The sequence below is a fragment of the Copadichromis virginalis genome, linkage group LG10 (assembly GCF_057382275.1).
Source record: "Copadichromis virginalis isolate Kocher_CV1m ecotype Utaka linkage group LG10, C_Virginalis_male_GT1.1, whole genome shotgun sequence".
Taxonomy (NCBI): domain Eukaryota; kingdom Metazoa; phylum Chordata; class Actinopteri; order Cichliformes; family Cichlidae; genus Copadichromis; species Copadichromis virginalis.
Genome location: NC_140627.1, coordinates 7,025,001 through 7,035,000, shown reverse-complemented (window position 1 = coordinate 7,035,000; position 10,000 = coordinate 7,025,001). Strand labels below are relative to the sequence as shown.

Genomic DNA, 10,000 nt, shown 5'->3' with positions numbered 1-10,000 from the left:
CGCATTCAGATGCTTCGTAATGTCAACCAAAAAAGCCAGATTTGCCAGACATACAGGATCAGACATTTCTTCCATTGGTTGTCCCTTTTCATCTAAAAACTGTCTGATTTCCTCTCTGAGAGAGAATAATCGCTGTAGTGCAGACCCCCGACTTAGCCACCTCACATCATTGTAATAAGTTACGTCACCATATTCAGCCTGGATGTCATGCAGAAACTGCTGAAACTGTCGGTGGTACAGAGCTTTAGAGCGAATACAGTTGATTGTCTTTGCTACTGGTTTCATAACATCATCAAATTTGAGATGTTTCGCACAGAGAGCCTGCTGATGAATGATACAGTGAAGTTTAACAGCGTTACCTGCTTCTTCGCTGACTTTATTGCAGATCAGTGTGGACAATCCGCTTCGCTCACCAGCCATGGCAGGTGCACCATCAGTAATGATCCTAGAAACTACTCCATGGTAGCTTCATATCATCAACAGCTTCACAAACAGAAATGAATAAATCCATTCCTCTGGTTTGACCCTTAAGGCTTTTGAGATCCAGCAGCTCCTCTGTCACGTTCATCTTGTTGTCGACTCCTCGTAAAAAAAATCTGTAGTTGCGCGGTGTCAGATGCATCGGTGCTTTCATCGCAGGCTAATGAGAAATAATCAAAATCCACTCCTCTGTCCCGCAGTTGTCTGTGAATGTCTGACGATATATCCTCAACTCTTCATGCCACAGTGTTGCGTGCCAAGCAAACACTCAGAAATTCTTGCTTCTTCTCGGGGCAAATGTTCTCCACCATTTTCATGACACAGTCTTTGATAAACGTACCTTCAGTGGAAGGTTTGCCATGTTTAGCTATTAACATAGCCACTTCGTAGCTGGCTTTCGTGATATTTTCATGTGTCTCACAGGCCCGCATGAAAAATCGCTGTTGCGAAGCCAGAGCAGCTTGGAGTTGCTTCACATTTTCAGCGCGCTCACTCCCTGTTAGCTTGTTAAATGTTGCAGCATGTTTAGTCTCGTAGTGTCTCCTGATGTTAAAATCCTTGAACAAGGCAATAGTCTCTTTACAAATCAGGCAAACACAATTGCCTCGAATTTCAGTAAAATTCCCACCGCTCCTGAAAGCGGCGGCCCTCACCATCAACCTTTCTCTTTTTTTGTACAGTCGCCATGGCAGAAATGAGCAGAGAAGGGCGGGCTTGCAGCACAGGTGCAAGTAGCAAAAAAAATGTGCTGCCACCATGTGCTGAAAAAAGGAATTACACCTTTAAAGTCATGATTTATTTATTCAGACTTAGAAAGTGAGCCATAAATTATACATAATTAGACTGAAGCTGTGGGCCACTTGAAATCTGTCGGACTTTGGACATGCCTGACGTAAAAACTCCAAAACACGTACAAAACACAACAGAAGTGCTCCAGGATGCTAGGCGCAGTGTTGAGCTTTTGTTACCTAGTGGCTACACAAGCCAGCAAGTACCACTGACTGGATTTGGTGTGTGGTAGTAACAGGTAAATGAACTTTTTTTTAAAATTATTTGAATATATGAGTGCTTGTGTATAAATACACAAACCATACACATACTGTATGCTTTCAATTGTGTAATTTAAGTGATCTAGGTAGCTCTGTTTTGGAAGTTCAGTTAATGCTAGAAATGTGTTTTGGAGTTTGTATGTGCTTTGGAATTTGTACATGCTTTTTGGATTTTGTACGTGCTTTGTCTCTAGGGGCCACTGCATATATTTATATATAAAATATATATAAATAAAACCAACTTTTTTTTTTTACATTAGTAATTCCTTTTGAGGATAATTTTATATTATTGTTAATAATAAATTAATTAAAGCAACAAAACAACCTGAAGAGTCGGTTCGGAGCCGAAGAGCCGGCTCTTTTTAGTGAGTCGAGCCGAAAGAGCCGGTTCTCTAAAAAGAGCCGGAAATCCCATCACTAGTGTGTGTGTGTGGTGTCGAGCCAGACTCCAATAGACCTTTAATATGCTGTGGTATGCCATCATGTGATACGCTGCAGCCTGCATGCCAAATATCTTTGGGCAAGATACTAACCCCATGTTGCTCTCCAATGCATCTATTGGAGTATGACTGCATGTGAATGTTAAATACAAAGCACTCAGAAACAGCGTAGAAAAAAGTGCTTGTATGAATGGGTGCGCTGCTTTTTTGCATGTAAAGCACTTTGAGTGCTCAGATAATGTAGAAAAGCGCTATATAAGAACCAGTCCATTTACCATTTACCAATATCCAACTTTCTGATAAGTAGATGACCTGCTAACCTGTAGCTAACCTGTAGCTTGTCTGTTTCTCAGAATCCCCAGCTTTCTTATAAGCCATCTACTGACCGGCATCGACACTATCATCGTGATTTATTGCCAAGTACTTAGCTGCTTGCCCACTGTCCTGTTCCCACCACCTTCCAAGCTCCAGTCCCTGTACTCTTTTAATCCCTGCTGTTTTATCTACTCAGCTTGCACTGTCCTGCTCCTTAAATTCACCTGCTGCCCTTCATTTATCTCCAGTGACTTCCTTTTTAAAAAAAAGACAAACTTAATTGAAAAACCTATTCCTCTGGTGTAATTCAGCCTGCTTGTTGCTTCGTCTTGTAATTGGAAGGTTGCCGGTTCAATCGCCGGTTCGGACAGTCTCGGTCGTTGTGTCCTTGGGCAAGACACTTCACCCGTTGCCTAGTGGTGGTAGTCAGAGGGCCCGGTGGCGCCAGTGTCTGGCAGCTTCGCCTCTGTCAGTGCGCCCAAGGGCAGCTGTGGCTACAATGTAGCTTGTCATCACCAGTGTGTGGATGTGTGTGTGAATAGGTGGATGACTGAATGTAGTGTAAAGCGCTTTGGGGTCCTTAGGGACTAAGTAAAGCGCTATACAAATACAGGCCATTTACCATAACGTAACAAGTTATATTATGGTTTCTGTGTTAATGTCCTGTGACTGAAGAAAAAAAAATCCCATCGACGCAGATTATTTGTCTGCTGATATTTAGACAAATAATAGAATATAATGAATAACAAATTGAACAAAAAGAATAAAATACTATTGACAGTCAAAGTTTACTTTAAAAAAAAATTATATTAATAAAAAGCAAGTCGACTTCTAATGAGAAGTTAACATCTGTCAGTTATGTTCTTAAAGCTTTTATCTGTTGAATTCAGAAATGTATTATACAAGTGTTAGTATGAATGTTTAATGGTTCATAGACTGACTAGTATGATGTCATTTTACTGATGAGGACAACTGCGACAGGAGAACCCAATAATAGAGACCTACTGTAAAGGCATCCCAGCCAATTTGCTTATCCTTTTGCATAATATAGAGGCAAGGAGGTTGCGCTTTTCACGTTTCTCAATTTTATGTCTCTCATCTCTACTGTATCTTGAGACTGAAACAATTAAGTCAGTTTGGCATCTTACAGGTTGTCTCATTTCCTAAAATGCATCTGGAGGGCAGAGGAGTCCCGTCAGCATCACTGTAATGATGTACACTTTTGTAAGTTTTATCTGCAATGCATAGAAGAGGAGCTACAAAAAGTTGCAAGTAATAAATAACACACAAATAATGAGATTTCTAAATTCAGCATTAATTTGTATTCTTAGTTATTTAAGATGATTAGGTATGTAGTCTAACTTTTTACCCTTCACCATTTGTAAGAGTGCCCAAAGAATGGATATGCTCATCTATCAGTAATCAGAAGACACAGCAGTGCTCTGGAAATTAGACAATAGACAGATGATGCAAATGTGCCACACACTTTTTTAAGTGACATCAATTTAACACGATGCAGTAAAGCTGTCTTATCACTACAGTGGCTGACTGGACTCCTCTCTCTCCTCATGTCTCTTCCTTAGAGGAAGGGGAGGGACTAAGACTGGAGGGACTAAGACTGCTTGGAGAGGAGGCGAGGAAAAGAACTGACAATAGCTCCTATTCCCCAGTCCATTACAACAAATACAAAGACAGCATACAGCCTTCCTGCAAACATCCACTCCATTGAAAGGGTGGACAGCAGCATGAAAGAGATACTGGGAAAACCCTTTAGCAATCAAACATATTTGCTGCCTCCTCCTTGAATCGCTACCTTATCGTGGTGGAGGGGTTTGTGTGTCCCAGGGATCCCAGGGGCTATGTTGTCTGGGGGCTTTTGCCCCCTGGTAGGGTCTCCCATGGCAAACTGGTCCTGGGTGAGGGACCAGACAAAGAGCGATTCAGAAGACCCCCATGAAAAGAATATCGAGGGAACAGTTTACCCTGCCCGGGATAGGGTTACCGGGGCCCCGCCCTGGAGCCAGGCCCGGGGAGGGTGCCCGAGGGCGAGCGTCTGGTGGCCGGGCCTTAGTCCATGGGGCCCGGCCGGGCACAGCCCGAAGAGGAGACATGGGCCCATCCTCCCGCAGGCCCACCACCCGCAGGAGGCGCCATAGGGGTCGGGTGCATTGTGAGCCGGGTGGCGGCCAGGAGCGGAGGCCCTGGCGGACCGACCCCCGGCTGCCAAGACTGGCAATAGGGACATGGAATGTCACCTCTCTGGTGGGGAAGGAGCCTGAGTTGGTGCGTGAGGTTGAGAGGTACCGGCTAGATATAGTTGGGCTCACCTCTACGCATTGTCTGGGCTCTGGAACCAGTCTCCTGGAGAGGGGCTGGACTCTGTCTCAGTCTGGAGTTGCCCCTGGTGAGAGGCGGCGGGCTGGGGTGGGTATTCTTATATCCCCTCGGCTTGCTGCCGGTACGTTGGGGTTTTTCCCGGTGGACGAGAGGGTTTGTTCCCTGCGCCTTAGGGTCGGGGAACGGGTCCTGACTGTCATCTGCGCTTATGCACCGAGTGGCAGTTCGGAGTACCCAGCCTTCTTAGAGTCCCTGGGGGGGGTGCTGGAAGGTGCTCCACCTGGAGACTCTGTTGTCCTGCTGGGAGACTTCAATGCTCACGTGGGTAACGACAGCGAGACCTGGAGGGGCGTGATTGGGAGGAACGGCCTCCCTGATCTGAACCCGAGCGGTGCTTTGTTATTGGACTTCTGTGCTAATCACAGTTTGGCCATAACGAACACCCTGTTCGAACATAAGAGTGTCCATAAGTGCACGTGGCACCAGGATGCTCTAGGCCGTAGGTCGATGATCGATTTTGTAATCGTATCACCAGACCTGCGACCATATGTTCTGGACACTCGGGTGAAGAGAGGGGCTGAGCTGTCAACTGATCACCACCTGGTGGTGAGTTGGATCAGGTGGCGGGGGAGGACGCTGGACAGACCTGGTGCACCTAAACGCGTAGTGAGGGTGTGCTGGGAACGTCTAGCAGAGGCCCCAGTCCGCGAGATCTTCAACGCACACCTCCGGCAGAGCTTCAACAGCATTCCGAGGGAGACTGGGGACATTGAGTCCGAATGGACCATGTTCAGTGTCTCCATTGCCGAAGCTGCTGCATTGAGCTGCGGCCGCAAGGTGGTCGGTGCCTGCCGTGGTGGTAATCCCCGAACCAAATGGTGGACACCAGAGGTGAAGGGAGCCACCAGGCTAAAGAAGGTGGCCTATCGGGCTTGGTTAGCCTGTGGGACTCCGGAGGCAGCCGACAGGTATCGACAGGCCAAGCGGAATGCGGCTCGGGCAGTGGCTGAAGCAAAAACTCGGGTGTGGGAGGAGTTCGGAGAGGCCATGGAAAAAGACTTTCGGACTGCCTCGAAGAGATTCTGGCAAACCGTCAGGCGTCTCAGGAGGGGAAAGCGGTGCTCTACCTGCACTGTGTATAGTGCTGGCGGAGCGCTGTTGACGTCGACTGAGAAAATTGTCGGGCGGTGGAAGGAATACTTCGAGGACCTCCTTAATCCCACTGACACGTCTTCCGGGGAGGAAGCAGAGTCTGGGGATGAGGGGTGTGACCCACCAATTTCCGGGGGCGAGGTCACTGAGGCAGTTAAACAACTCCTTGGTGGCAGAGCCCCTGGTGTCGATGAGGTCCGCCCCGAGTTCCTGAAGGCTCTGGACGTTGTAGGGCTGTCTTGGTTGACACGTCTCTGCAATGTTGCGTGGAGATCAGGGGCAGTACCTGTGGACTGGCAGACCGGGGTGGTGGTCCCCATCTTCAAGAAGGGGGACCGGAGGGTGTGTTCCAACTACAGGGGGATCACACTCCTCAGCCTCCCCGGGAAAGTCTATGCCAGGGTGCTGGAGAGGAGGGTTCGTCCGCTAGTCGAACCTCGGATACAGGAGGAACAATGCGGTTTTCGTCCTGGTCGCGGAACACTGGACCAGCTCTTTGTCCTCTCGAGGATACTTGAGGGTGCATGGGAGTTTGCCCAACCAGTCTACATGTGTTTTGTGGACCCGGAGAAGGCATTCGACCGTGTCCCTCGGGGCGTCCTGTGGGAGGTGTTGCGCGAGTATGGGGTGTCTGGCCCATTGCTACGGGCCATTCAATCCCTATACAACCGTTGCAAGAGCTTGGTTCGCATTGCCGGCAATAAGTCGGACTCGTTCCCGGTGGGTGATGGGCTCCGCCAGGGCTGCCCTTTGTCTCCGGTTCTGTTCATAATTTTTATGGACAGGATTTCTAGGCGCAGCCAAGTGGCGGAGGGCTTTCGCTTTGGTGGCCTCAGAATCTCATCTCTGATTTTTGCGGATGATGTGGTTCTGTTGGCTTCATCGGGTGAGGGCCTCCAGCTCGCACTGGAGCGGTTCGCAGCCGAGTGTAACGCAGCGGGAATGAGGATCAGCACCTCCAAATCTGAGGCCATGGTTCTCAGCCGGAAAAGGGTGGAGTGCCCACTCCGGGTCGGGGATGAGTTCCTGCCCCAAGTGGAGGAGTTCAAGTATCTCGGGGTCTTGTTCGCGAGTGATGGGAGAAGGGAGCTGGAGATCGACAGACGGATTGGGGCTGCGGCTGCAGTAATGCGGACACTGCACCGGTCAGTCGTGGTGAAGAGGGAGCTGAGTGTAAAAGCGAAGCTCTCAATTTACCGGTCGATCTACGTCCCTACCCTCACCTATGGCCACGAGCTGTGGGTAGTGACCGAAAGAACGAGATCGCGGATACAAGCGGCAGAAATGAGCTTCCTCCGAAGGGTGGCTGGCCTCTCCCTTAGAGATAGGGTGAGAAGTTCGGCCATCCGGGAGGGGCTTAGAGTAGAGCAGCTGCTGCTCCACATCGAAAGGAGCCAGCTGAGGTGGTTCGGGCATCTGGCAAGGATGCCCCCTGGGCGCCTCCTGGGCGAGGTGTTCCAGGCATGTCCCACCGGGAGGAGGCCCCGGGGCAGACCCAGGACACGCTGGAGAGATTATATCTCTCGGCTGGCCTGGGAACGCCTTGGTATTCCCCCGGACAAGCTGGAGGAGGTGGCTGGGGAGAGGGAGGTCTGGACCTCTTTGCTTAGGCTGCTACCCCCGCGACCCGACCTCGGATAAGCGGATGAAGATGGATGGATGGATGGACATATTTGCTGCATAACAATGACTTTGTATAGATTCCTTTTAGCTTAATATGCATGGATAAAACAGCTTAAAGATACTGTCATTTAAAGTGTAATGTTCTGATGTCCCCGAGTGACAGTCCTGTGGTTCAGAGAGAGGGCTCAAAGATGAAGTAAAAGTCATGATTTACTGGGACAAACTGAGTGAGAAACACTTCTGGCAGCCAAAATGCTCATTCATTCTTGTTAGAATAGAATAGAATTCAACTTTATTGTCATTGCACATGCAGAGGTACAGGGCAACGAAATGCAGTTTGCATCCATCCAGAAGTGCTTTAGTGATATAGATATATTACAATATATATTAGCAATAATATAGATATGTAAGTATATTACAGAAATGGGTCTATTATGGTATGTTATAATGTACACGGTATGAAGTATGTTGTGAATATTCTATAACTATAAGTATGTACTAGAGATGGACCGATCCGATATTACGTATCGGTATCGGTCCGATACTGACCTAAATTACTGGATCGGATATCGGAGAAAAATAAAAAATATAATCCGATCCATTAAATATCACGAAAGCACCTCACAAAACTTGCAACACGCCGTAACTCGCCTCAGAACGTTAGCAGTCGGAGCAGTATGCGTCACGTGATAGAGCGGCTGTGGCATGCGGGACCTGTCGGTGGTCTGGATAGCATTTGGAGCTTCGCTAGCAACCTGGCATTTCATCTCCGACAAAGTTATCCCCGAGAGAAGTAAAGCACGTGTGTAAGTCCATCTCTGAATGTTTGTAAAGCATTCCCACGTTAAGCTTAACGAGCGACTGCCTCTCGCTCTCCGGCTGCTACTTCAGTCGTGAAACTGCTTAAATGATCAGCTGATCGGCTTTTCTGTCGCGAGTCTGTCTCTCTTGTTTGTTTTTGGTCCACTTTGCACCAGAAAGAGGAAACCAGCGGCTGAACAACAGCAGCACGTTTAAGCTTGATAAGCTGTTGTTACAATTTATTTAATATTACTTTCTACACCAGGATCTTTTTCTACGTAGCTGACGGCTGGTAACTGTGCAGGGGCGGATCTAGCAAAGTTTAGCCAGGGGGGCCGATAGGGCATTAACTGGGAAAAGGGGGCACAAAGACATACTTTTCTTTCTTATTCTCATTTAAAATGTCGAGCTTTTAATAAATAATTATCTGACACCCAAAGTTTTAATTTGATGTAAAATGAATAGAAGTCAATTACTGTATATAGTGACTATTAAGTCTAATATATATACCCTAGTAAGCTATAGTACTTTTTACTTTGGGAAGGTACCATCTGTGCAGTCTGCAATTTTGTTGAAGAAAGATGTTGAATCTATTTAATATTTCTTGAAAAATAATTTATTTCTGTGCATTTTTTTTTTTTCACACTGCATCAAATTAAGGTTGATTACGTCGATTAAGCATCATGAGGTGGAGCGTGAGGGGTGGTTCCCTATTTTTTATTTATTTATTTTTGTTGTTGCTGGGAGTTGGAACCCTATTAGTTAGGTTGCTTAATATTTACGCTAAGTACTCTTTAAAATACCAGAACAGGGAGGATGGTGTAGGTCTAAGTTTATTAGATTGATCAGTATTGCTGAACTATGAAATATTTTTTTTGTATACAGGTATAACAGAATAGCTTTAGTGTAGTTGTTGTTTTAAACTTGAGTATGAACTTGCAGACTTGCAAAATGCAGCAAGATATTTTAAAAAACTGTTTTGTTGATTTAAAAACACTATATCGGATTCATATCGGTATCGGCAGATATCCAAATTTATGATATCGGTATCGGTATCGGACATAAAAAAGTGGTATCGTGCCATCTCTAGTATGTACAGGCTGTAGTGAGTACAAGCTATGTACAGGCTATGAACAGGATATAAATATGAAAAACTATACAGAATATGAAATAAATAACTTTACAGAAATCTGAGATATACAGTTATACAGAAATGGGAACTATGCAAGTTGTAAACAGTTGTAGGATTAAAAATTATCGTATGTACAGAATGATTATTTACACAGAGCTATACAGTAGTGCAGTTAAGATAAGTGAGATATGTGGATAATTCCTACAGAGGCTATATAAAGTGCTAGTGGTTGTGAGTGGTGGTTTAGTCCATGTTATTATTGTGTTTTTGAGGGTACAGTTGTCCATTGTGGGTGTGTGTATGTTCAGTCCATGTGTTAACGTGGGTCAGATGTCAGGAGGCAGAGTTCAGGAGTCTGACAGCTGTGGGGAAGAAGCTGTTCCGGTACCTGGTGGTCTTAGTCCGGAGGCTCCTGTAGCGCCTCCCAGAGGGCAGGAGGGTGAAGAGTCCATGTGATGGGTGACTGGGGTCTCTGATGATTTTCCCAGCCCTTTTCAGACACCGCTTCCTGTAGATGTCCTTTATGGCAGGAAGTGGTGCTCTGGCGATGCGCTGGGCAGTTTTCACGACCCTCTGCAACGCCTTCCAGTCTGAGGCAGAGCAGTTCCCGTACCAGACTGTTATACAGTTGGTCAGGATGCTCTCGATGGTGCAGCGTCAAGTTGTTCTTG

The 10,000-nt window shown here is 46.8% G+C and overlaps 1 protein-coding gene across 6 annotated transcripts in view; it reads right to left on the bottom strand.

Annotated features, from left to right (window-relative positions):
* Positions 1-10,000, bottom strand: part of LOC146699751 (RAC-beta serine/threonine-protein kinase-like) — a 33,175-nt gene that overhangs the window by 11,754 nt on the left and 11,421 nt on the right. The window lies entirely within an intron of this gene.